The sequence below is a fragment of the Bactrocera tryoni genome, chromosome 2 (genome assembly GCF_016617805.1).
Source record: "Bactrocera tryoni isolate S06 chromosome 2, CSIRO_BtryS06_freeze2, whole genome shotgun sequence".
Taxonomy (NCBI): Eukaryota; Metazoa; Arthropoda; class Insecta; order Diptera; family Tephritidae; genus Bactrocera; species Bactrocera tryoni.
The window spans coordinates 62,554,566-62,580,167 of NC_052500.1; the positions used below are offsets into that span (position 1 = coordinate 62,554,566).

Sequence of the window (25,602 nt, forward strand, 5' to 3'; positions counted from 1 at the left end):
GGGATGTCTGAAGGTATGCGCTCCCAAGTGTTTAAGGCTTGACCTTCCACATCTGGGGCAGTTAAGAAAGAAGTGTTGAGTTGTTTCTACCTCAGTTTTTTCCATACAGTTAGCGTCTCGTAAGATTCCCAATCTTACAGTATGGAAGCCATTAGGGCAATGGCTGGTTAAAAGCCACATAACTAAGAACAGGCTAGCCTTACTGAGAGCAAAAATATCACTAGATCTCTTGCGATCGATTTAGAGAAGAAAAGCTTTTGCGACAGCGCTTGTACCGATGGTAGCCCAGCGCTGGTCGAGGTTCCGCGAAGCTCAGCTATTTAATATTAGAACACAAGTAGATACGGAAACATCGACCGGCTCCCATTCTACCGATAGCGGTTCTAGGGTACTTTTCCTAGCCACTTCCTCAGCTTTGCAATTTCCTGCTATTGCGCTATGGCCCGACACTCATATCAGTTTAATCACAAAGACACTCGGTGATATTGAGAGGCTGCACTCTAGAGCAGTACATCAGTTTCTACCTTAATGGCTGCAGCCTCGATTTGAAAGTCACTGCAAGGCCAAAAAGCATTGAAACAAGTTTTTGTATGGCAGAAATGTTTCGTGAACGCTTCTAAAAGAAGCCGTTTTTGCATTAGATTGTGATTGGTTAAAAACAAAATGGATTCTTTATGCAAGAAACCGTGTCTGCAAACGATCGAATCAGCGGCTAAGCCAAATATCTATGACTCCCGGATAATACCATATATTTGGGGAGATCTGGAACGTTTAGTCCAGTACATCTGGATATTTTCATATCGTTTTGAGTATGTACTACTATAGTTAGAAGCGCATGGAGAGTGAAGTACATTCGTATTTTGTGGTAATTCAATCCTCTAATAACGTGATTTTGGATTATTTTATAAGAAGGTTGAGAATTATAAAAGCTCAGCTGATCAGTTAACGAAAATCACTACCTCACTGACAGCGGCGAATAAGGTTAGACCTGGACAAACATGAGTCTGATTATTTCTCACCTTTAACAAAAGATCGTCGCTGATATCTTGCCATAAGGACGGATGATGGATGCAAGGTATGGCTTTTACTACCTCTGTGACCATATGGGAAAAAGTTAAAAAATGTTATTCAAAGTTAAAAATGTTTAAATGACCAGTCCGAGTCAAATTTGATCAGTTGGTAAAAAGGATTCTCAAAATTTGGTTTTATATAGTATGCTCTTTACCAAACTGTTTCTCTTATAAATATCCGTAAAAAGGCAACTTAGCCAAATTGTGTAGCTAAAGCACAAATCGAACGGTCAATACTATTCTGTTAGTCAATACTTGTAGTGCGATTTAAAGTTAAATGTGGTGGATATACATATGTACGAGTATACTACATACTCTCCTCATTTCACGAAAATTTTTAATTTAGCTATCCAATACACCATTCACATGACCTTCTTAGCAGCAGTATTATGTAATCGCCAACACGAGCTGCCATTGAGCTGTAATAATCAAAGCATGGTCACTAGACTTCGTTGGCTTAACCTACTAACCTCATTACTATTTCAGCACGTGTGTGGGTGTGAGTCCACACATGCCGCCTTCTCCAGTGATTAATTGCTTTTTTTCGAGTCGTATTGCATGCTCAAATATTTACTCTTTTCGGAAAGTGTCGAAAACCGTGACTGTGTGTGTGTACAACCCAGCAATTTATAACTCATAAAATTTTGTTGTGTTTGCGTTGATTTGTGGATTTCATGTGGCACGGCGCCGCGTAAGCGCGCGAGTAAATATTGAATTGAAAATTAAATCAGAAAAATAGCAAGGGATGACATGAGGGAGTATTTGGAAAAAATGTGTAATTTCCAGCGATGTGCAAATCCATTTTGGATTATGGAAAATTTGAGTATTTTTCAGAATATCACGAATTTTAAATAGATAAAGCACAGGGTTGAACCGATCGATTTGAAGAGAAATAGGTTTTAACATTTTCAATATTCTAGTATAGTAAATCTCATTTCCAGAAACTGATATATCGATGTGCTGGTGAGGTATTTCATAATGGGAAATTTTTTTCTAAAATAGTCCATATACATATTTCCGATTAAGTCCACAGTTTGAACTCACTTATTTTCAATATAGTGCTAGCTTTTTTATTTTGTAAATAATTTTATTTATGAAAGGAAAATTTGATATCAATATTGTAAAAGAAATTTATTTTGTCGAACAGAATGTTTAAAAGAGAGATTTCCAACCATTTTTAAAAATATTTAATAGACATGCCTTTTGCCAAATTAATAATCTTATATCACTATAGTAGTACCTCAAATATAGTAGTTTTGATAAAAAAAAATTTATTTTATAGAGAAAATTTTTAAAACAGTGTTGCCATACCTATTTAAATTATTTGACATTAATCTTTCGTTTAAACATACTTAGTTCGATGTCCGTATTGTAATATTTTAGTTACTTTAGCATTTTAATTTAATAAAAATATTTTAACAAGTGGCAACTCTACGCAAAATAGCATTAAAAGGTTTTAAATATACTCAGATCGATGTTCGTATTGTAATATTTAATTTACTTTAGCATTTTAATTTAATAAAAATATTTTAACAGGTGGCAACTCTATGCAAAGTAACATTAAAATCTTTTAAATGTACTTAGCTTGAAGAATATATAGTAATATTATATATACTTTGGCATTTTAGTTATGTAAAAAAAATTTAACAGGTGGCAACTCTTCGAAAAACAAATTTTTTTTTAACCTAAAAGCTGTCTAAATCTTCAATTTGATATGTTAATAGCAACACATCATTTGTCTGTATTTTTCTACTAGTATGAAAATTTGCAAGATATGGCATCCTCACTCAAAAAAAGTTTAAGTTTGCTGAAAACGCTTTAGTTGAACGCCTATAGAGCACATTTATCGTATGAGTTTTTATAAGTTACTATTTATCCTATGACATCAGAACAGGTGGCAACCTTTTAACTTTTTTTATTTACATTTTCTGTGCATTACATCGAACAATTAAACATTTACATTATAAATTAAATTTGGTTCATACTCCATACTGCGAGCGTGACGCTCCTGTCATTCAAAAAAAATTACCGTAACTGAGTCTGAGAATCATGATGATCTCGTACGGAGTAGAATGTAAATGAGTAAGAGATTTATATCTTGATCACAAATGGTTAAGACTATAAAGTGTTTAAAATCCAACTTTGCGGAAGCCTTGGTCAAGCATCTTATCTTTTTTTGTTAAGCGTCTTAATCTTATCTTGCAAAGAGAAAGAAAACTGATACTCAGAAAATATTTTTGATAGCAAAAATTGAATAGCAACTTCACCATTGCCAACCATTTAAAAGATATTATTTGTTTATGGTCGAAATCGGGAAATTGAACTGGGAATGAACATAGGCTCTGAGGAGGGTTAATATGTATTACGACTTCCTACATCTCGCTGACCTCAAATAATGGCTGGTTTATCTAAGATTTGGATTAAGTTTCTTAAGAAACTTGCTGTAAAACAGAGCTTTGTGAGATCACTGTTGTACTACGGATAGTATGGTTCGAGGTGGTATTCTTGAAATGCATTATCGTTAACCGATTTTTTGAATAAACGGGTACAAATAAGGTGTATATATCATATAGTCCTCTACAGCCAACCGTTAACACTTATAGCTTTCGAGAATTTATGGATTATGAAAGACTTGAGCTCAAACCCTAGATCTGCAAACCTTTAATGAGTAAGACAAGCGCTGGTTAATATCCAGTATGTATCCAATTGCGGAATTCTTCTGGTTTCTGAACTTCTTGCCCTTAGCAAAGTTTACTTGGTCGAAATTATAGGAGACGGGACACTGTCTAATAGCTTCACACGAAGTCTGACTAAATATCTTTGGATTATGCAAGACCGACATTCTGTTGTCCTCTTGGGCTCAAACCTTGCAAGTTCAAACCTTTAGTGAGCTCGGCAAGCGCTGGTGAATATACAGTATTTGTTCTGCTGCGATATTCTTCTGGTCTTAGGAAAGTTCACTTAGTCGGGATTATAAGAAATTGGATATTAGCTAATAGTCTCACATTACTAAATATCTTATTGAATTAATTTTGCCAAAGCTGTGTGGACTAAAGCGAGGTGGAGTCGTTTAGGCACTTCATACTTTCGAACGAACTTTTAGTATGCAATAAAAATGATGAAAAATTTCAATTTGAGGCTATGTGATTACTAAACTGCGTGCGCGACACGCCGTAAAGTTTACCCAAGATATATGTACGTTAAGCTGCATATTGATTCATTACGATACCAAAATGTATATTTGCTCTGCAAACTGCTCATCTACACACCGCTACAACAGCATTAGCGGCAGTTGGCGCTCTTGAGTTGTTGTTGCTTTGAGTGGTGTGACTGCCGCTGCAATATTAATGCTGCTATATACTAGAATTCACTTATACACATGCGTGTATGTGTGTTTGAGCTGGCATTTCATCATTTAGCGCGCAGTTACGCAGCATTTACGCATAATTGCGCATAGTACGCGCCCCGAAGTATGCAATGGTTTATGAGTAATCGTTCGCTTGCGCTTATTGCCACCACACAAAAGCTCATTAGCATAAACATATGGGTATGTGCATGTGTGGAGGTGCATATGTTCGATGATATTACTCTTACGCACATACATGTATGGTTCATGTGTACATATGTTTGCGTAGTTTCGGTGTTTTACGGCCACTCTGGCTTTATGACAGACTTTACTGACTGGCTCAAATGGCGCGTAGTGGCCATTATCGCGGGAGAGTCGCTTAAGTATCGCACTATAACTGACACATTGCAGCTGTGGTAGGCATTCGAAAAGCCCCTACTTCGCTGGTTGGCTTGTTGTGGTGTGATTATTATGTGTTTTTAATTAAAATTTGTAGCGTATTTTTTCTTTGAAAATTATTATTCGCGGTATTGTCTTTTTTCTATCTCCCTGCCTGGCATATCTACATAATTAATCCGCCATTTAGTTTTGTGTGATTTTATGAAAATTATTTTAGAATTTTCCACTGCAGCCTGCTAAGCTGTCAGTTATGCTGTGCTATCAAATGGTGATTTTTATGCCAATGCCAGCCGCTCATTAGTGCCTATATTTATTTTATATTTGAATATTCTGTATTTTAGCGACCACTACATGCTGCATATCTATGGATAATACAGTTTTGGGCTGCAATCGTGTGTAGTTTGCTCAACAGCACTAATTAAACAGCGAAACATAATAAGCTGTTGCATGATTTTAGGCGCTATGTCTTATTAACTCAATGTTTATTACGTTTTTTGCAGTATTTTGCATTGTTGACATATTTTATCTGTAGTCTTTATATTTATGTTATTAATTGCGGCATTTCCTTTTCCAGTTCTACTAAATTTTTTGATTAATCAGGGGGGAAAAATAAAAAAAAAACGTAACTTCACTTGCACCGTAGCTCAAAAAAAGTTTCTTTGCAAGAACTTGATTTTAATTGGTGAGCTTATATGGCAGCTATATGCGGTAGTGGTTCGATATCGGCAGTTTGTACAAATGAGCATGATTCGGCAAAGTAAACCAAAGCGAATATCGCCACAAATGTAGGCCTTCTGAATGGACACTGTCGAATATGTTCTCAAGCAACTAAAAATTTTGCCAAAATTTTATGGCGGAAGGCAAAGGAATCATCTCGTCACTAGCTCCTCTACTGCTCGGCTTCTGCCAGACTGATATTGAAATATTTCTATTGATATACATTTGGTCAAGTTATTAAAGTGGCTGTGTAATTTGTGCTGAGCTCAAAATGCTTCATCGATTTATGAGGATCTGGTAATCCACTTATTAGGAGTTTATGGGTAACACAAAATACGAATATAGTACATATGTCCAGCTGAGATCTATCGATTGCGGATCAACCCTACGACCTAACCTAACCTAACCTAGAGATCATCAATAGCTCGGCCAATATTTCATTGTGTTTTCATAAGAAGCTAAAAAACTAATGCTTTCTCACAATTTGACGCTAAATCTAGAGAGGAGTTATGCACAAAGCAAAGAAAACAATTTTTTAACCAGCAATATAATTATAGACTGAAGCTGTATCAGTTTCATAGGTAACAGCAAAGATCTTCTAATATCCCCCTCATGATAGTTTAAAATAAAAAAAATATTAATCGGTGTATTATTTGGTACTTTAGTCAAAACATATGCTCCCCACGATGAAATCTTCTGTTTCAAACCAATATTTATAACTTTCCTACATGAGCTTTCACAAATAATAAAGCTCTTGACAAAGCTTTCACTATAATTTTAAAAGCCGAATCTTGATGTTGTAAAAGCGAGTTCATACTACGCAAATTTTCCTCTCCATCGTTTTTGGCAAATAAAGTTTAGGATTTATCATTTGTACAGGAGGTTCGAGATGAGTTTTTTTCCAACAACGTGAAATATGAAAAAGAAACATGTTTGGTTGCAATAATATATGATTCTAGCAAAATATGCGAAATATCAAATAATTTAAGCCGCTTGGCTTTCCAAATTTCTTGGAATATAGATTTATAGCGTGTGCTTTCATACTTATTTATGTTATTTGGCAGAGCTTTCACTATATATTAATATTATTGCTATTGCTATACTTTCATGATAAAACCGATTAAGTGTTAGATAAAAAATGTAGATTCTTTATTTTGAGATCCACATTTATAATATTTGAGAGTAGTTAAAGTTGTAGGCGCCTTGCCTTTCACAACCTCCTAAGCTACATATTTATAACAAGAGCTTTCACATTCGTTGAATTGTTTGCTGGGCTTTCACTGTATTTTAGATATTTTTTGTTTTCTGTAATGAAATCGATTTGTCCCTATAATAGACCTTTCAACTTTGTGTGTTTAGTCCACGAGTATTTCAGAGCGCGGTTGTATGGCCAAGTGATACCTGAAGAGGCCTTTCAACCAATCTCATAGAATAAATTTTGAGTTATTCAGTTTTGTGAAGGTACTGTGATATGTAAAGATGAATGTCGGAAGACGTTTTCTTCATTTATGTGGCTATGTTCTGGATATTATCTGATATGATTTGAGATTAGTTTCAAATGGTTGCGGCTGCAGAAAGTAATACATATTTAATAGTCATTCATATAGGACAAAAGATTTACATATTTGTTATCTCCTGCTCAAGTCGGTACTCAAATTCGGTATAATAAGTGCAACTCTCAACACGCATGGTAAGAAGTCAATCTTCCCGGATATAAGTTTTCTATAAATAAGCAAACTTGAAAAGTATCAAAAAAAAAAAAACAATAACAAAAGAGATAATCTTCATAAGGTTAGGGGGTGTGTCGTATACTTTAGTACATATATATGTACTATATGAGTCACTTTGCCACTGGGATGTTTGGAGAGCTGACATCTTGTACCCTAGTCAGTGACCAGTTGTCGTCACTTGCAACAACAACAACAACAATGGCTATGAAAAGTAAAATAAAGAAGTAAAAACGTTACTCTCCAACGGCCAACAGCAGCCAACAAAGCCGAGAGTGACGTGTTACTTTGCCACCGGTGTACTTGACGTTCTAATGAGTGATGAATGTAACATATGGGATTTTCCGTTACAATCGCCGCAAGCATTTTAATGCAAACACCCGTTGCTCATACATAAATAATTACCAAAGGCACATATCACCAGGCATATATCTTTCGATATGCAGCATACGCTTGCTGCTGCTGTATGTGGCCGCACACAACTACACACACATATGTATGTATAGCAATGCATATACATACATTTGTGCATACCAATACTTATACAGGTGCACATATGTATACATATGTACTCGCTGGCTTGAACCAGTGACTTTGCAGCCATTTATTAACCCTCCCACCCACTCACCGTTTACTGTTAAAAATTTCACTTACAACATTACTGCTCTTGCTGTTGTTAATTTTGGTTTTTAATTTTATTTTTTGACCGTGTTTAAGTCGTCTCAGGCGCACAAGCTGCTCATGTCAGCTGTTGCACTCTAAAATGACAGTTGAAAAATTTATTGTTCCTGTCGTGTTGGCTGAGTTGTGGCTACCGAGTTGTAATGTGAGAGATTTCACTGACAATCATATTAGTTGTTGTTGTTGTTGCTTTAAGCTCGTTTAACCGGGTTTTCAAACGACGTTGGATTTTAAAATGAGACATATTTTGTGCTGATTGAAAGGAACGTGAGTAAAGGGTGATATTTTGGAGTATTTTCGAAGTATTTCTATTGGAAACGTTAAAAATTGACACAATCTAAGGAGTTCGACTTATGGTTTCTATTCATGATTAGCTATGAAGAAACATAAGGTTAGGTTACAGTTCTTATTCCAGTATCGAAGACACGAAGATTTCGCTTGGATCGTTGTGCTTTGTGATGTTTACATCGATCCTCCGTGATTTCAAAAACTCCAAAGTGGTGATCATAATAAAGCCCTTATGTTTTGACGTAAGGTTATGGGTCCAAAACGAATTTGTGAGGCTGTTAAAATCGATTCTAGCCAATTTGTCCAATGCACCGAAATAATGACTACCGAGAAATTTCCTCTTGTCACTGCAGGGCAAGCTGAAAGGTTGAGAAGAAAGTGTTTATATACAACTTTAGCGATTGTCGTCGGCCAAAGTAGTTGCCGCATGTGTGGGTCTTGGATAGCGTCCGGTTAGAACTTCTAAAGCAAAAGCAAGAGTTCAATAGAAACTCTTTTGGAAATTTTGGAAAAATTGGAAGAGACCTAATACCAAAACCTTACATATCGATATGCTATAAATACATATGATATATGGTGAGCTGTATTTCCATGATAACATTCCGATCCGATTCCAGTATCATTATTTTATTTGTTTTTAGTCTCGGGCTTGAGTAATAATTTAAAGAATTTTTAGAGTTCTAACTTGTTGTTGCTGGCTTATAATGTATTGTTTATTGTTATTATTTTAAAACCATATTTTCTTAAAATTTTATGACTTTGTAGAGTTCTGAATTTTGTTCACGAACTGACAGAGAAGTTGTGAAAATAATCATAATTTAGGTCTCACGATATTTGGAGACTTTTTAAAAAGTGTGTTACTTACATACATATTTTTGAAAAGTATAAGTACAACATTTTTTTCGAGACTTTGTAGGGTTCTGAAGTTTTTCTAGCGGACTCACAATAACCTGTTAATGCTGGGCAGATTTATAAGTGTTGTAGAAATAATCATAATTTAAGTTTCGAAATTGTGTTCTGCAGCAGAGGTTACATATTTTTATTTTTTTTTACGTTATGTTAGTTATTTATAGTTGGAGACTCTGTAGAGCTCGGGTTTTCGGGAATGTTCGGAGACTTTGTAAAAAGTGTATTATTTTTGTATTGGTATTTTTTATATAATTATATTTTATAATATTATTATCTATCATTGAAAAAAATTTAAATATATATTTTTTTATATTATTGTTTATTGTTTATAGTTCGCAGAATTTTGTAGAGTTTTTAATTTTCACACGCGATTCACTAAATCGCTATAAATGTAGTGCCTTTTTCATAACAGGTTTAAAAAAGTTTTGGAGACTTTGGAGAGTTCTCAAATTATGTCGTTTTTATGTTATGTTATGGAAAGTTCCTTGAAGGTCGACATATATAGTAGCTATCTAACATTTTAGAGTTTGGAGAGTTTTGCTAAAGCAGTGGATTTCTGATAATATTTACTAATCAGAAATATATACATCGAGCAGAGGACAAAATTTTGCTATTTTACTAAAAAACTCGCTCTTCTTCCCTTATTGAATATGATAACAAAACTTTCGTGCAAACGAAACATTGCTGTAAATAAATAAATGTAAGTGAATGACAATAATTATTTTCCACATAACAGTGGAAAATCTCGCATTTAACCGACATCAATTTCGTACTTATCTTTACAGTTATTTTTATACACACGTGTTCAATGTTTAAAGCTAAAATTAATTTCAAATGACGCTTTAATTATATTTTTAGTAACGTTAAAGGAAACACCTGTCTAATAGGCGAACTGAAACACACGACTCGCACAAATGCTTGCGATTCTATAATTACGCACCACTACCATTGGTAGTCTACGCAATTTCATTGCGCCTAAAAATAGATTTATAATATGGCTATATTTATGGCGGCTTCGGGAGAATTGTGTTTACATTTGCTTGCGCTTTTTGCACTAAACCTTTTGCCGAAAAGCCACAATTTTTACACAAACACATACCTACAAATTGTGCACATTGACGTTTTGACGTCATAAACGCAAAAATGAGAATGATTTCCGCCTCGTGACAACAACAAGTTATTTTAAAGCAACATAAATTTGTTGCAAAAGCTATGGTCAAAGTATCTCTTCAAACTGCTGCAACTGACATACGTCAGTTGTATGTGGGCAATTTTTTTATGCTTCTCCTTAAGGTAAAATTTCAGTGTAATAACGGTAAAAAAAATACTGACAGCAAAAAGTTAATAGCCGAAGTGTTGGCGGAGGCCAGCAAAAAAGGGTATTACACGCCTCGTTGGGCACGTAAACTCAAATTTCATTCGGGATTTAAGGACTTCATTTCTGGACGGTCGTAGCGTGAGTGTTGATGGCAGGATTTCATGCGTATTCTTGCAAAGTGTCGAAATTTGCTTCCTGTTGCGGGTATTTGTAAGGAAACATGTTTATGGAAGGGACGCAACACTTAAGATTTATGTGTTTACACACACCTACAAAGTTTGTGCTCCTTTACGGTTTATTAGTTTTCCAGGTACAAAGTTTCAATTAAGCTGTGCGTTGAAAGAATGACAGATGAAGCGCAATATATCGGCTAATATATGCACCTGAGTTTATATTTCCACGTTTAGTGAAGTTAGCTAAAGGTTGTGAGCAGTTAAAATAATTAAACGTTGAGGAAACTCATTAATCAAAGCGCACAAAATCTTGTTTTTGCTCGCTACAAAAAAATTAGGTAAGCTCACCTGTGTTGTAAAAGAAGTCTTATTACTGCTCCGACCTAAAGTAATTAATTTTGCGAAATGTCGAGTGCAAACAACTACGCTTTAAGTGAGATGAAGTGTTAATATTCACTGTTTTCATTAATATTTTAAAATTTCCATATATTTTCCTTTGTTTTTCTACGAAAGTATTAATTTGTAAGTTTTGGAGAGTTACAAATTTAACGTTATTTGCTGAAAATTAATTAATTAACGTTTTATTTAAAATAATGCAATAATATTGAGCTTAAAATTTTTTTGGAGACTTTGTAGAGTTGCAGTTTTATATTTTTGTATATACAATTTGTTTGCTGTACTTATTTTTAAGTGCCATGAATTGTTTCAGACTACTATTTTTTGCTTGGAGACTTTGTAGAGTTCTATTTTTTCATACAATTTGTTTCCTACAGTTCTTTTAGCTCACAAAATGTTATTTCAGACTACTGTTTTCCGCAGAGTGACTTTGGAGAGTTTTGGAAATTTGTATTTTTTGGACTTTATTGGCTTTTCAGCCATAAACATTTTGCCGTTTTTGAAATTTTTAGAAGTTTTCAAAATATTGCAACAAATTTCTAATAAAATATTTGCATACAGGAAAAAGGCATAATTACATTTCACTTAGTTGGAGAAATAATTGCTAAATTTTATATTTTCTTGACATTAAGAATCAAGTTGTATATTTAATAAAGCTTTAAGATTATTAGTTACCTTTTGTAGAAATATTTACACACACACATATGTATATATGTATGTACTTATCTAAATTTGCATGCTTTCCGTCTACCAGCAACATTTATGTACATACTAAAAGATTGTGAGCTTTCAAGCTAAAACTATAGGTTTTGCAGAGTTAGACACTTTTCTCCAACTCGTTAAATTTTTTATTATGTAAACAATGAATGGGCCACTCCGGTTCAGACTTCTCAAACTGCCGTTATGTTATGTAATACTTGGTGCTGTACATTGTACACTTACCAATTGGCAACTGTGAGCCGTCAGCCTGTCACAGTTACCTAACAAGTGGATAAACAAAATATGAATTCACGTCCCAGTGCTCACTCAACAAAACCAGTTAAGAAGTTTCTCGTGCTATCCCGTACTATTATTACTGCATTTTGCTGTTAGGCTTTTAGGCTCAGTTACTTGTGAATTTCTTAGTTATTCAGCAAGCGTAACATAAGTTCAGGCACGACCTTTGTACGGCAGACTTCGTTGTATGGGTACATTTAAATGTATATGCATGGTATGGCTGCTGCTGTACGGCGCCTAACAAGATGTTATGCCTAACAAGACACGTGCAACTACAGACATGTCGCCAAAGCGTTGGATAAATTCCATGCTACATCCTTTCTTCTACACAAATACCCTCACATACTTTGACTGGACACTTAGTTAAGCTTATTAGCTTACTAAACAAGAATGTACTATTTGCTGTGCATGCTTGGCTGCGTCGGAGAATTGTTATGTTACACAAAACGATTAACAGATTAGTAACAAGAAATGAAAACATTAAACTAGCTTTAAAGACTTAAAGCCTTTAATGTTGATTTGAAGGAATATTGGATGACATGTTATAGTAAATACAGCAAATTTGTCATATCTTATAGTGTACAATGATTAAAGTTATTAAAAGTGTTATGCATACAGTATTTTGTAAAAATTTAATTTTTGTAGACTTTGGAGACTTTTTGAAATTTTAATTAAAATGCTATATTTGGGCATTATAAATAGTTTTTATCAGGTTATATGTGAATTTCAATAAAAACAAATCATTGGAGACTTTGTAGAGTTAAGTATATAGTAAGTCATTTTGTAAGAATTGAAAAACTATTGCAATTTTAATTAAAAATATGTTTGCTATAAAATTTAGAGTATAAACTGAGTGATGGGTTATCTGGGAGTTACTTGAATTATACACAATAAGTACAAATTTGTACAGTTCTGCTTTCAGAAATTCCAATTCAGTTTGATTATTAAAATTAAATTTTAATTTGTTGTATAGATTCCATGAGACAATTGAATGATTTCGCAATAAATGTACACTAAACCCACTTATGGGTTATAGTTTCTATTAAGTACGGATTTTAACCAAAATAAATGCAAATGGAAATACGTCTCTCCATACATTTCCCCATTGTTTATTAAGTTGGAAGTTGATTATGTAGACTTATGAGAATTAAAAAAAAATATTTAAAAATAGTTATTCATCTCTGGTAATACATTTGACAAAAATTTTTGGAGACTTTGTAGAAATCAAAAAGTTATTTTAAAACTGTTACGTACGTACGTACATATGTATGTTTAACCAAAATACAAAAAAAGTGGAGACTTTGTAAAGTTTTCAAAGCAGGCTTAGTTTGGTTATTATATAAATAATTGATTAGGAGATATGATATGTGTTACTCATTATAGCTACATATAAATTTTTGGAGACTTTGGAGAGTTCTAACTTCCTAAACTTTGAATTATTTTCAGCACACTTATTATCAAGCTATATCATCTAACGATAATATAAACGAAACAATTTTGGAGACTTTGTAGAGTTTTCAAAAAAAGTTTGCTTTTGAAATCTTGTAACTATTTGAACACGAGTTATAACATACAATTCTCACGATTTAAGTTCTTAGTAAGATTATACCTAACTTAAAGTAAATTAGCAACTACAAGTTCAACAAAGTGCCAAGAACCGCTTACTTGAAATGTAAATTTGCAATTTAAACGTTGCTGCTACACACATAGACACATGTGTGCATATGAATTTCTCAAACACTGGATTGTACTTTAAAATTTATTTGCGGGCAAAGTGTGGAGCCAACCTTCAGAAACAGCTGCTCTCCACAGCCTCAGAACACTTGTTGTGGAGTGCTAAAGGAAAGTCTAAGCAGGCGCATTGCTGCACGAGTGCCGACAATCAATGACCAACACAACTGCTAGCTGTTGATACAAATACATATATAGCTTAAAGCACATACTCACTCATACAAAGTGCATAGAACTGCCTTCAAATAAACTAAATGCCGGAGGCAGATAAAAAAAAGCACTCGTACAATTATCCAGCAATAGAGTGAGGTAAGTGTGAAAGCGCGTGAGTGGCATAAGATATTGATATACTCCAATGCATACACTAGCGCATGTTTGTGTGTGCCGGACTAAGCGCAGGAAGTAAATGAAAATGGAAATACGTCTGTCCATACTACTAGCTCGTCGCTCGGTGATTGGCCAAGGTGGCGTAATGAAACATAAAGTTGTTGCTAATAAATTGTTGAACTGCAGCGGACAGCAAGGTTTGTAGCAAGCTCTCAGTTGCACACATACATACATATGTACGTACTACACTATGTTCGCTTGGCGCGCTTGCTGCAATCGTTGATTTTTCTGCTGAGCGTAAAATAGTTGAAAAATTTTTCATTGAAATTGAAATTGCAATCGTTTGAAGGAAGTGAAGTGTGTTAGTTCAGATTGAATTTGGCAGCGTTGCTGTAGTTTTTCCACACATTCTCAGTGGGTAGCAAATTAGAGAAGGAAATAAGTGAAATCGAAAGCTCAAGAAAAATCGGTCACTACTATTGATTGGCTACAAATAGTATTATACCGCTCTATCAGCCAATAGTATTTGGAACTTGGTGTATGCATATATATTTGTATATACCCTATCAGTGAGTGTGCATCAACGATATTCTAGACACACCAATTTGTAAGAATTCTATTGCTTGCAATGGATTATCTTATATTAGTTGGTGGTGGCTTCAATCGCTAAGAAAATAGAAGTTTATTTATCTTCCGATATATGTAAGCTGAATTAAAGAATTTTTCGGAGACATTTATTTTGGAATTACTAATTTGACATTGGTAAATATCTGGATCATAAAACAAATAATTCAAATTTTTAACGTTTGGTACCTCGGTGGAGAATTAAGATTCTTTATTTTTGAACAAAAATACAATTACACAACTCCCGCAAGTGTAAACATTTTTAATTTTTCTCTAGTGCCTTAACTTTTTGGGAGAGTTGTGTAGAGATTTATTTTTTTGAATAAAAGTATAAGTAACATCCTCCCAGGGTCTTTAGTGTAAACATTTTTTAGTTTTTTTCAGTGCTTTGAATTTTTGGAGAGTTGTGTAGAGATTTATATTTTTGGATAAAATTATAGTTCCCAGGGCCTGTTGTGCAAAAAATTTTAATTTCGAACTTTTTGTTGCTCTGACTTCTTTGGAGACTTGTCACAAAATTTATATTCTAGCATGAAAATAAAATTAATTATATTAAATTAACTCAGAAATTTTTGATACTTTATCTTTTTTGGAGAATATTGTAGATATTCTAAATGTTGTATGTCACATGGCTTATATTTAAAGTGGAATATTAATTGTAAAAAGAACTCGTAATCAAAGCTTGGAGGACTTTATAAATATCATTTAGAGTGCCCAAAATTTGTGTCTTGCTAATTCTTGTACTTATATAAACTTGAAAGACAAAGTTTAAAACTTCAGAGGAAAATTAATTAACTCTTTTCGAGAAAAAGTTTTTGGAGACTTTATTTTAAATTTAACTTACTTACTTATAACTTTGATTTTGGTGTTTAGGAATTTATGGTGCTTAGAACTTTTTGGAAAGCTGTGTAGAAATTTTTAAAATTCGATTTACACATGACTATTAATTAAAGCGGAATACTAAATGTATCAAATACTGAAAATAAAAGCTTTGGAGACTTCATAAATCTACATATGGGGGTGTTCGGATTTGCTTTTTTCTATTTTTTGTACTTTATAGCCCTTCTGACCCACAGTTTATATGGTCCAAATTCCTTGAGGGGAACATTTTTGACATAAAAGTAAGTACTTAAGTCTTAGAAAACATTTTAGCGTGCAGAAAATATAACACTATACCTCTTGGAGAAATATTTTGGACTTATTTTTTTGAGGCTTTGTAGAGTTGTGCACTTTTTTTTTTTAATTTTTCATCTCTATTTATATAGTTATATTATCAATAGAAAATTATATCAAAGCTTTGTTAAGTTTTGAGTTACTTGATATACGGAAAAAATAAGTAGTTTTGTTTATATTTAAATTGGAAAGCTTTCAAAGCTTTTGTTTGGCTTTTTCTGCCGAAATTTCACTAGTATGTTTTGTTATTCCTCGTTGAAAGATCAAAGTTTATTTTTTAAATAACCTTAAAAGCTTTTTAAGAGCTTTCCTATATTTTTTAGAGAGTTTTTATACTTTTCATTTAGATACGATGTCAAATTATCACATCCCCGCCTTGAAGCCGTCACTGAATGCGATATATGTATATAATCCGAAAAGCTTTTAAAAAACTTTCATATAGTTTTAAGACAGTTTTCAAGACTTTCATTCAGATTCGCTGTAAAATTTTCATATCTCTACAGTAGACCCGTCATTTCATGTATTTTATACATTATCCGAATAGCGTTTAAAAAGCTTTCTTATATTTTTAAGAGACTTTCAGTTGAAGTATCATGCCAATTCGCTGTTAAATTTTGGCATCCATTCTGTTGGGCGGGCTTTGAATATATGCGAATGAATTTCAAATTTACATAAAAGCTTTTTTAATAGCTTTCCTTTCGAAGCTTTCATTCAGCTTTCGCTGTGGAAATTCCATAAAACAAATTTTGGGGTTTACATTGAAAGCGTATAGCAATTTTTCACATATAATATTAAAAACTTTTAAGAGCTTTCCTGTATTTTCTGTCCAACTTTCAATCAATTTTTGCTGAGAGCATTTCACAAACATGTTTTGGCGCTAACTATGCTCAAAATATAATTTTGAGTGTATAATATTATTTCGGCGAATGTATTTTTATTCTCTGCAATCCCTTTATTTTATTGTTTATTTAACAAAAATGGTGCTTCATTGGTTTGCGCTTTTAAAAATTTGAAGTCCAGTTTTCCTTTAGAATCCGCAATGCACTTAACATTCCGTTTTCACTAGTTATTTTTATTTTGTTGTTAATATTCTCTTTCACTTCAGCCGCTGCCAGCGGACATCAACTCACTTTATCTCTTTTAGCTATGCAAAAATATTCGATCTCGTGACCTTTAAGCTTGTTTATGCAACCTTTGACTTTTCATCTGGAAAAGCTACTTACACCAATTAGAAGGCGGGCGCAAAACTTGTTTACTGATTTATTTATTTTTTGTTTTTGGGAAGAATTAGTGAGTTAATTGTCATGGAATAAATTTGATTTATTTTTTTATATTGGAAAATGATTGCTCGACCTAAACGGGATAGTCGCATAGATTCGTAACAACATATAGATACATATTCGGTTTATTTGTACATCTCTATGTTTGCCAGAAGTTTGCTGAAATGCACCAAGTTTGCCAGGAGAGCCAGTAAATTCCAATTGTATTTTCGAAAGAAACTTTAGTTAAATATTAGGCATGGTCATTAGATTTTAAAATATTTTATTTTTTGCTTTCAATAGAAGAAATTCATAGAAAGGACGAATGATATATATTTATTCTAAATTTCATACTTAATAATATTAATTTACTTTTAAAGAATATAACAGCCACCTTCGTTAAAATCGTCTAAGAGACAAAAATTATATTACGAAGTAAAAAATTTCGAACAGACTGCTTTCCTCGCAACGTTACAATCAACCACAACACAATCGGAATAGGATAGAGTGAGTTAAAGAGGGAAGCGAGACGCATTTGCAGACAAACAAAGAGATAGGCTGAAATGCGTGAGTACAAAGGCAAACTAGCCGACAAGGGTAATGCTCGAAAATTCTACGAAAAGATGAGGCGACCAACGAAAGGTTTCAAGACATGAACAAGCTATTGTAGAACCCCTCGAGGTTATCTAGTCACTGATGCCCAGAGAGCATACTGAAATTATGGAGGGAAAACTTCTCACGCTGCTGAAGGATAGTGAAAGCATAACACCAGAAGATGCTGTACCCGATAACGCAATCGATGATGATAGAACGCACGTTTCATTGCCCGACCATGAAGAAATTCGAATAGTAAGCACTCGTCTGAAGAACAATAAAGTGGCGGGGCAGTGTATTGCCAGCTGAGCTATTCAAATACGGTGGCGAAGAACTGATAAGGATCATGCGTCAGCTTCTTTGTAGAATATGGCCGGACGAAAGCAAGGAAAAGAACCATGACAGCAGGATAAACACACACCATCTCTTCGTAAATCGGAAAATTACACGCGTAAACTAGTATGTCAATGCGAGTGTGTTTGGCTGCTGTTTTTTAACCCGGTTAAAAGTTTGTATGAAGAATTTAACCAAAACAAAAATATTGAAAAATTAATTTCCTTGAAATTTTTTGTTTGTGAAAATCATTGAAAATTTTCCACAAGCATTTTGGGGAATCAATGCTATAGTCGTACCAAAATACCTGAATCTTTCGGAAAAACGATCTAGAGTAGAGGTTGAAAAAGAGATGCTTGAAAAAGTTTTTGATGTGGCCAGTCGAAAATACTTCATCTCGATGAAAATCCAACACATAATATCTCTCTATGATTGCCGTGGTGTGGTTAATCATGAATTTATTTCATAGGGCCAAACGGTAGAAGGAATGCTAGTTGACCATAAACTATAAACTCTTTAAATGAAAAGTTGATCTTCTTTTTTAATATGTTTTTTTTTAAGAACGTCCATCATTGCAAATATATTTTTTATCATCACTTAGAATTTGCTTTCAAATTATTTTTCTTGTTTACTGTTATTTCGCAGCATACTTTGTAGTCCACCACTTGACAACTAACTTTGAGTAGTTGTTTTGAAACTTTGCGAAACGTCAACACTTATCAAGTTTATGTTTATATTTTACCCCAGTTGAACTTCCGCTCTAGTGCATTTATGATATAGCGAAGCACTTGTGTCAGCTTTGGTACTATAAACTATAAAATGCGGAGCTTTTTAGTGACCAGCTCTGTTGTAAAAAGAGAATATGTGCGACAAAATATTATGAAACTTTAACGCTCGCTCAAATGCAGATATGCCAAGCGAGTGGAAAAGTTGTCTTCTCAAAAAGTAATACTCACTAAATTAAGAAGTGTACAGTTCAAGAGTAGAATTGTTTAGAATTAAGTGTAAAAGCTTCTTAAGCATATTCGTAGCATAAGTTTTGTTGTTTAAAAATAGTAAATTGGAACTAAAAACTTTAACAAGTAGGTACGAAAAGCTTTCATGGTATATAGTGAAATAAAAATTATTTATAAAGTATATAAAATGTTTATTGCAAAAATTATTTTTGCGAAAGTGTTTGTGAAAGCTTTCGAATACAAAAAATTTGAATAAATTTCAGCTAATATTTTTTGCATTATAGCTAGCTGAATGCTATCAGTAAGCGCTCGAATTGTGTTAAATTTTTATTTTTCTACTGACACCTTACTCCGAGGGGTTTGTATAGGAAAGCTTTTATGAAATATTTCTACGAGCTCAAAGTTACTTTCATATGTTTAATCTTGTCTGCAAAACCTGTATGTATCAGCTTAAAGATGTCGCAGGTTACCATAACTTGTTTAAATTAAGCTTTCACTTCATGAAATTTTGGATGAAAGCTTTGTACTAAATAAAGTGTCATACCACATTACGGGCTTACTTTAGCTAAACATTTTTTAATAGAACTAATTGAAACTTTCACTGAATAAGCTTTAGGGTGAAAGCTTTGACCTAAATAAATTTTCATACTTAATGAACTAAAAGTTAATACAAACTTGACGTTTAAATGAAACAATTGAAGCTTTCACTGTATGATCTTTAGGTCGAAAGCTTGTACAAAATAGATTTTTTTTATCAAAAGCCCGACTTTCTTTCTTTTAAACATTTTTAAATAGAGCTAATTTAAGCCTTCACTGAGCTTAAGGTCGAAAGCATTCTTCAAATTACATTGGATTCAGGGTTTACTATCAGTTTAAAAGACAGAAAACGGAGAGTGAAGCTTAATGTTTAAATGAAACTATTTAAGCTTTCACTTGATGAATTTAAGTATGAAAGCTTTGTACTAAATATATTTTTCAAACAAAATGCTGTGCTTACTTTCTTTTAAACATATTGAAGCTTTCACCGAATGTGCTTTAGCTTTGTACTAAACAATTTTTTATAACTGATGCAAGGTGTGCTTTGAGTTTAATGGACTGAAAAAATGAATATTTTAAAATCGTTACTTTTGTTGACAGACGAATATTCTGCCTGAGATTTGGCATTGCTGTCTGACAAAACAAAAAGACTAGATATACAAACTCAGCAGATAGCCAAAGTAAGTAGAAAATGCAAAAAACAAAATCGCCACATAAGCGAAGTTATTGAAGTTATAGAAATATGAAAGACTTTGTTTTTAATTGGAGTTCAATAGGGGAGCAAATAAATTCAAATTGAATGTTAGGATTATAAAGCTTTGTCAAATTGTGAATCACATGAAATTAGAGAAAATTTAAATAGTTATGCAAGATAATTCGAAGCTCTCAAAAAGCTTTTAGATATTGCCATTAGAGCTTTCGAAGTATTTTTCAGCTTTCAAAGTGAAAATTTCGCAAATACGTATTATTATTCTTATTTGAATCGTCTATACATATATTATATATAATCGGGACAACTTTTTGAGAGATTTTCGATATTTTCTAGAGAGCTTTCGAAGCATTTATTAGGTTTTTGCTGTCAAATATTAACAACCACACGTTTTGGGCCGTCATAGAGCGTATGTGAAATCATTTCTTACATTTTTTTTAAATTTTGTCCATAGCTTTTACATATTTTCTATAGATTTTTCAAAGCTTTTATCTAGTTTATTCTGCCAAAATTTCACAAACAAAGGTTTGGCATATCCATAGCTTTGATATATTTTTTATAGAGTTTTCAAAGCTTTTATCTAGTTTATTCTGCCAAAATTTCACAAACAAAGGTTTCGCATATCCATAGCTTTCATACATTTTCTACAGATTTTTCAAAGCTTTTAACTAGTTTATTCTGCCAAAATTTCACAAATAAAAGTTTGGCATTGAAGGCATGTAGGAATATTTCATATAAAGAACTAGCTTTTAAAGAGCTTTTCTACGTTTTTTAAGACCCCTTAAAGCTTTCGTTCTGAAAATTATGCAAACAAGCGTTAGCGTTTACTATCTATAAAGTCTAAAACATGTGGGTATATTTCATATAAAGTGTCAAAAGCTCTCTAAGTGCTTTCCTGTTTTTCTGCAAAACTTTAATTCAGCTTTTACTGTTAAAATTCCACAAAAAAGATTTGGTGCTAACAGCGAAAATAAAAAGAATACTTCATATATAATATGAAAGTCTTTTTAAGAGTTTACCGATATGATCTTTTTATATGCTTTCATTTAGTTTACTTGATTTTAAGCTTTCACAAACACTTTTTATCGCTTACACTAAAAGCATGAATAAATAGAAATACATATTTTTATTAAGTAAACTGCACACTAAACTAATTTACTTTGAATATGTATGTATATTACACATAATAATAATAACTCGCAGCTCAATACCAATTCCGAAAAGCAACACTATGCAATAACACAACCAACCAATTTATTTGTGGATAATAAATATTTCTTAATCAAATCAATATTTCACTTACGAACGCAAGTTATTTATAAAAAATATATTTGTATATATGAGAAAAAACGAACTGGTTGCAGCAACAAATTGCAAGCAGCAAAAAGTTGTATAAGAAATTTTTGAAAAAACTCGCTTCAACATTTTTTATTAATTAACTAGTTTATTATTTGAATAAATTCAACTCCAAACTGACATTGAACAACACAAAATAGCGTTTTTTACACACATTGAGTAAATATTTGTTTGTTTTTGTAATTTTTGGTTTCTTGCTGAGCAATTTGAATTTTTAATAATTTGTTTTTTGTTAAAATTTTAATTATTTGTCTTTTTTGTTGGTAATTACACAAACAAAAACCAAACTAAATGCAAAAAATCATGATTATATTTATATTTATATGTATATTTGTAAATAAACTCACATAATTGCAAATTTTTTTACAGAAACTCATGTAACGGAACGTAAAATTTTCTTTTTACAAAACAACAATCTCACTGGTTTTATATACAGGGTGATGTGTGGATGTTTTTTACTTAAATGTTGTTTTCAAATATTTTTACAAAGATTTTTTTTTTTAATTTTGGAAAATGTTTTACAGAATTTTTAAAAATTAAAAATTTTGTATTTAGTTTTAGAATTTTTGTAATTAAAATTTTGGAATGTATTTTTAGTAATTTAGTTGTATCAGAATCATAGTAAACAAAGTGGAATTGACAATTTCAAATGGGTTGGAACAAAACAATGAAACTACAGAGAGAGAACGGTTGCTTAAAATTTACAATTACCTACCAAAATAATTATGAATATTTATATTTATTGCTTAGTTGCTATAGAAACATATTTACAAGTCAAATAATTATTTGCGCGTATGTATGTTAGGAACAGCTGAGTTTTGATTTGAGTTTGATGTTTCTTGGTGAGTTTATTTGAAGTCTCAAAGAGCCAAAAAATTTGTCAAAAATTGCGTTTTAAAAAAATCTTGTTTTTAGCTGAGGAAGGAGAAAAAGGATTGGATTTTTTCTATGAAATATGATCACTGTCCTCAAAAGTATTTTATTTAATGCAATTCTTTCGATGTTTACGCGTCGTTTTTGCGATATACCCGGCAACATTTTAACTGTTCATTTACTGGTCTAACTATCTCTAGAACAAAGTAAAACCGCTATCTCTTTACCTTAAATCTGAAACGGTTTTATATACAATGATCCATAAGATCTCTTTTGTAGACTATAGTCTTCAATCTGTTGGTAAGATGAAATACCAAGGGCTTATCCTTGGTACAAAGCTTTCTTGGAGACCAAATAGTGAGAAGAGAGTAAGAAAGGGATTGGTTATTTCATATTGCTATATAGGAGCTATAGGAAAAAGGTCCGGACTCTCATCAAAGTTGGAGTTTTAGCTCCTCGAAACCATAGTCAAGCCAATAATGTTCTATAGTGTATTCATCTGATGAAGACCGATTAAAAATAGTAACTTGCTACGAAACTTTGACGTGTTCAAATAGCAGCTCACTTTGGCATCTGCGATGTCTGCGAACTACACCAAAAATAGCATACGTAGACATTCCGCCAGATGTTTTGCTGTGAAGTGTGCTTAAATCTTAGAGAAGCTGGGTAAGTATATGAAGAGGTCCGAATAGGTTACGCTGTTATTCTGTCTTCTTCAACCGTAATCACGAAAATTTCAAAAAGGAGTGGCCAGTCGTACCGACTTTTCCTCTGCTCACATATCGACGAGGATTATGTCGATGAGGAGAAGTGGCTGAAGAATAGGCGCAGTGAGTTTTTTCGCTGAAGAGTCGAAGGTAGAAGGGAAGGTTGGAGAGGGAGTTTTGGGGATCTCCGTCAATTTTAGCTTTGGGATACCGAACCACTTTAGAGTTTTAGACCGATAGATAGTTTAGCTGCTATTAAGGTGGCGGTAGGCATACAGCTACGATGTGCAGTTGCTTTAAGGGAGGTGTGCACTTATGCCGTGAGCAGAGCGGTAATATTAGCCCTGAGCTCTCTAACTGAGAGATCGGTAACTGAGACTTAAAGGAGTATCTGTCCTCACTGGAAATAGCATTAAACTTCTTTATCATCAGTCAACTGAAAAGCCGATAGAAAGAGAGGCCACCTTTGCCTGCCCACATCGGAATGAAACCGAGTTGGATTTTCATTTGCACTTGCGTTCTAGCATTGGACGAAGGACCTCGCGCGCATTCAGCAGACGATGGTCAACGATTAGCTTCTGTGTGACTGCGAGGTCATTTTAGTCTTGAACAAAACGAAGGCGCTCTACTGAACTACTTGCCTTTAGAAAAGTTCATCTTGCCGCAATCTTACGAGTTCTTACTGAACACTGTCGAATAGGCATTCATGAGGTAACAGAAGACGTGACCGAAACTTACATTAGCCGTCTCAACAAATTTGTGATTGGCTCAAAGCGCTTTGTCGATTTATTTAGGATCTGTTATATAAAAGTTTTAGGTACCACAACGAACCGGCGTTCGATACGGTTCAAGTGAGACCTCTGTTAGAATCGAAATGTTAACCTAATCTAAATTGTCTCCGGGATATTCTTCTCGATTTATTTACTTTTTTTTACTCAGTTTGAACCTGAAATAGTCTACTCATTTATCGCCGTCAAAAGTAGACAGTTTCTGAGCCGACACTGTTTCAGGTTTAGAACAGTAAACAGGTTCTAAAGAAATATATGTCTGTCATCCCGATCCTTCCAAATGTTTTGAAAGGATGTCGAAATTAGAATAGCGAAATCGATAGATCCGTAATGTATAACAAAATCGATGTTCGATGACGTGACACCTATATTGCCGAAAGGTTACTCCTTAATTTACTAAAACACCTTTATTGTGCAATATAAACACTGTAAGGTCTTATATCTACAAAAATCTAAATTTGACTCTGATTAAAACTATGTGATGCTGAGGGTCGGTCCGTGATAATTGGGGTTTTGTCTAAAATCCTTCGAAGCCAAAATCGGAAGTTAAGGAAACACATATCAATACTTAATATATCGAAATGCTTGAATCGCGCCATTTCTTACCAAATGAAAAATATCGTTTTATCGACTGTATACTGGCATAAACAAGAATATCTTAAATATATATTGCAAATTACGAAAAAATTTGAAATATCGTTTTAAGAGTATCGATAAATTTAATTACAATTTTCCAACGCAACTTGAATCTCGTTTTAGTATCGATCATTTCAAATTTAAGTTAGTAGTAGTTTTTCAAAGTGAAAAACATAACAATATTTAATGTCGATATGCTTGATGAGTATCGATAGTTATCGAAAGCAAAATATCGGGATCTTGGTTAAATATTGTTTAGAAAGGAAGATTTTCTTAACTCGTACCAAAAATAAGGCGTGTCAATATGAAATTATCGAAAATTTCGATTACAAAATATCGATAACAAAAAATATCAGCCATAATATCGAGATGCCGGTTTAATATTGGACAGATATTAAAATTTTTATAACCTATACCGAAAGTAAGGTGTACCGATATAAAACGACATGTTTGAAAAGCGTCGATATTTCTTAAATGAAAATGTTCGATATATCTACATATTAAATATTGGCAAAAAAGAGAAGTTTTTATAAAAAAATTGTGTTTTGAAATTACGTATACCGATAAACTATATCGATTGTGATAATATCGATGTTTCATAATCATAATTTATCGAAAAATATCGACATAATTTAAATGTGAAATGGTCGTTATGTCCATTAAACTTGGGCTAAATAGAAAAGTTTTTAAAATTTTTAACAGAAATTACGTTTACCTATAAACTATAAACAATATCGATTGTGAAAGTATCGATGTTTCATAATCATAATTTATCGCATATATCGAAATAAACTAAATTTGAAATGTTCGATATACACATATAATATATTAAATATTGGCTAAAAAGTACTGTAACTGTAACTGTCAATAATACCGATTATGATATCGATATTTTATAATCATAATTTATCGAAAAATATCGAAATAATCTAAATTTGAAATTTTTGTTTAGAAATTCAGGTTTTTCATTAATATTTAG

General features: G+C 32.9%; 1 protein-coding gene across 1 annotated transcript in view; it reads right to left on the minus strand.

Annotated features, from left to right (window-relative positions):
* LOC120769007 (sodium/potassium/calcium exchanger Nckx30C) overlaps positions 1-25,602 on the minus strand; it is a 126,644-nt gene that overhangs the window by 99,844 nt on the left and 1,198 nt on the right. The window lies entirely within an intron of this gene.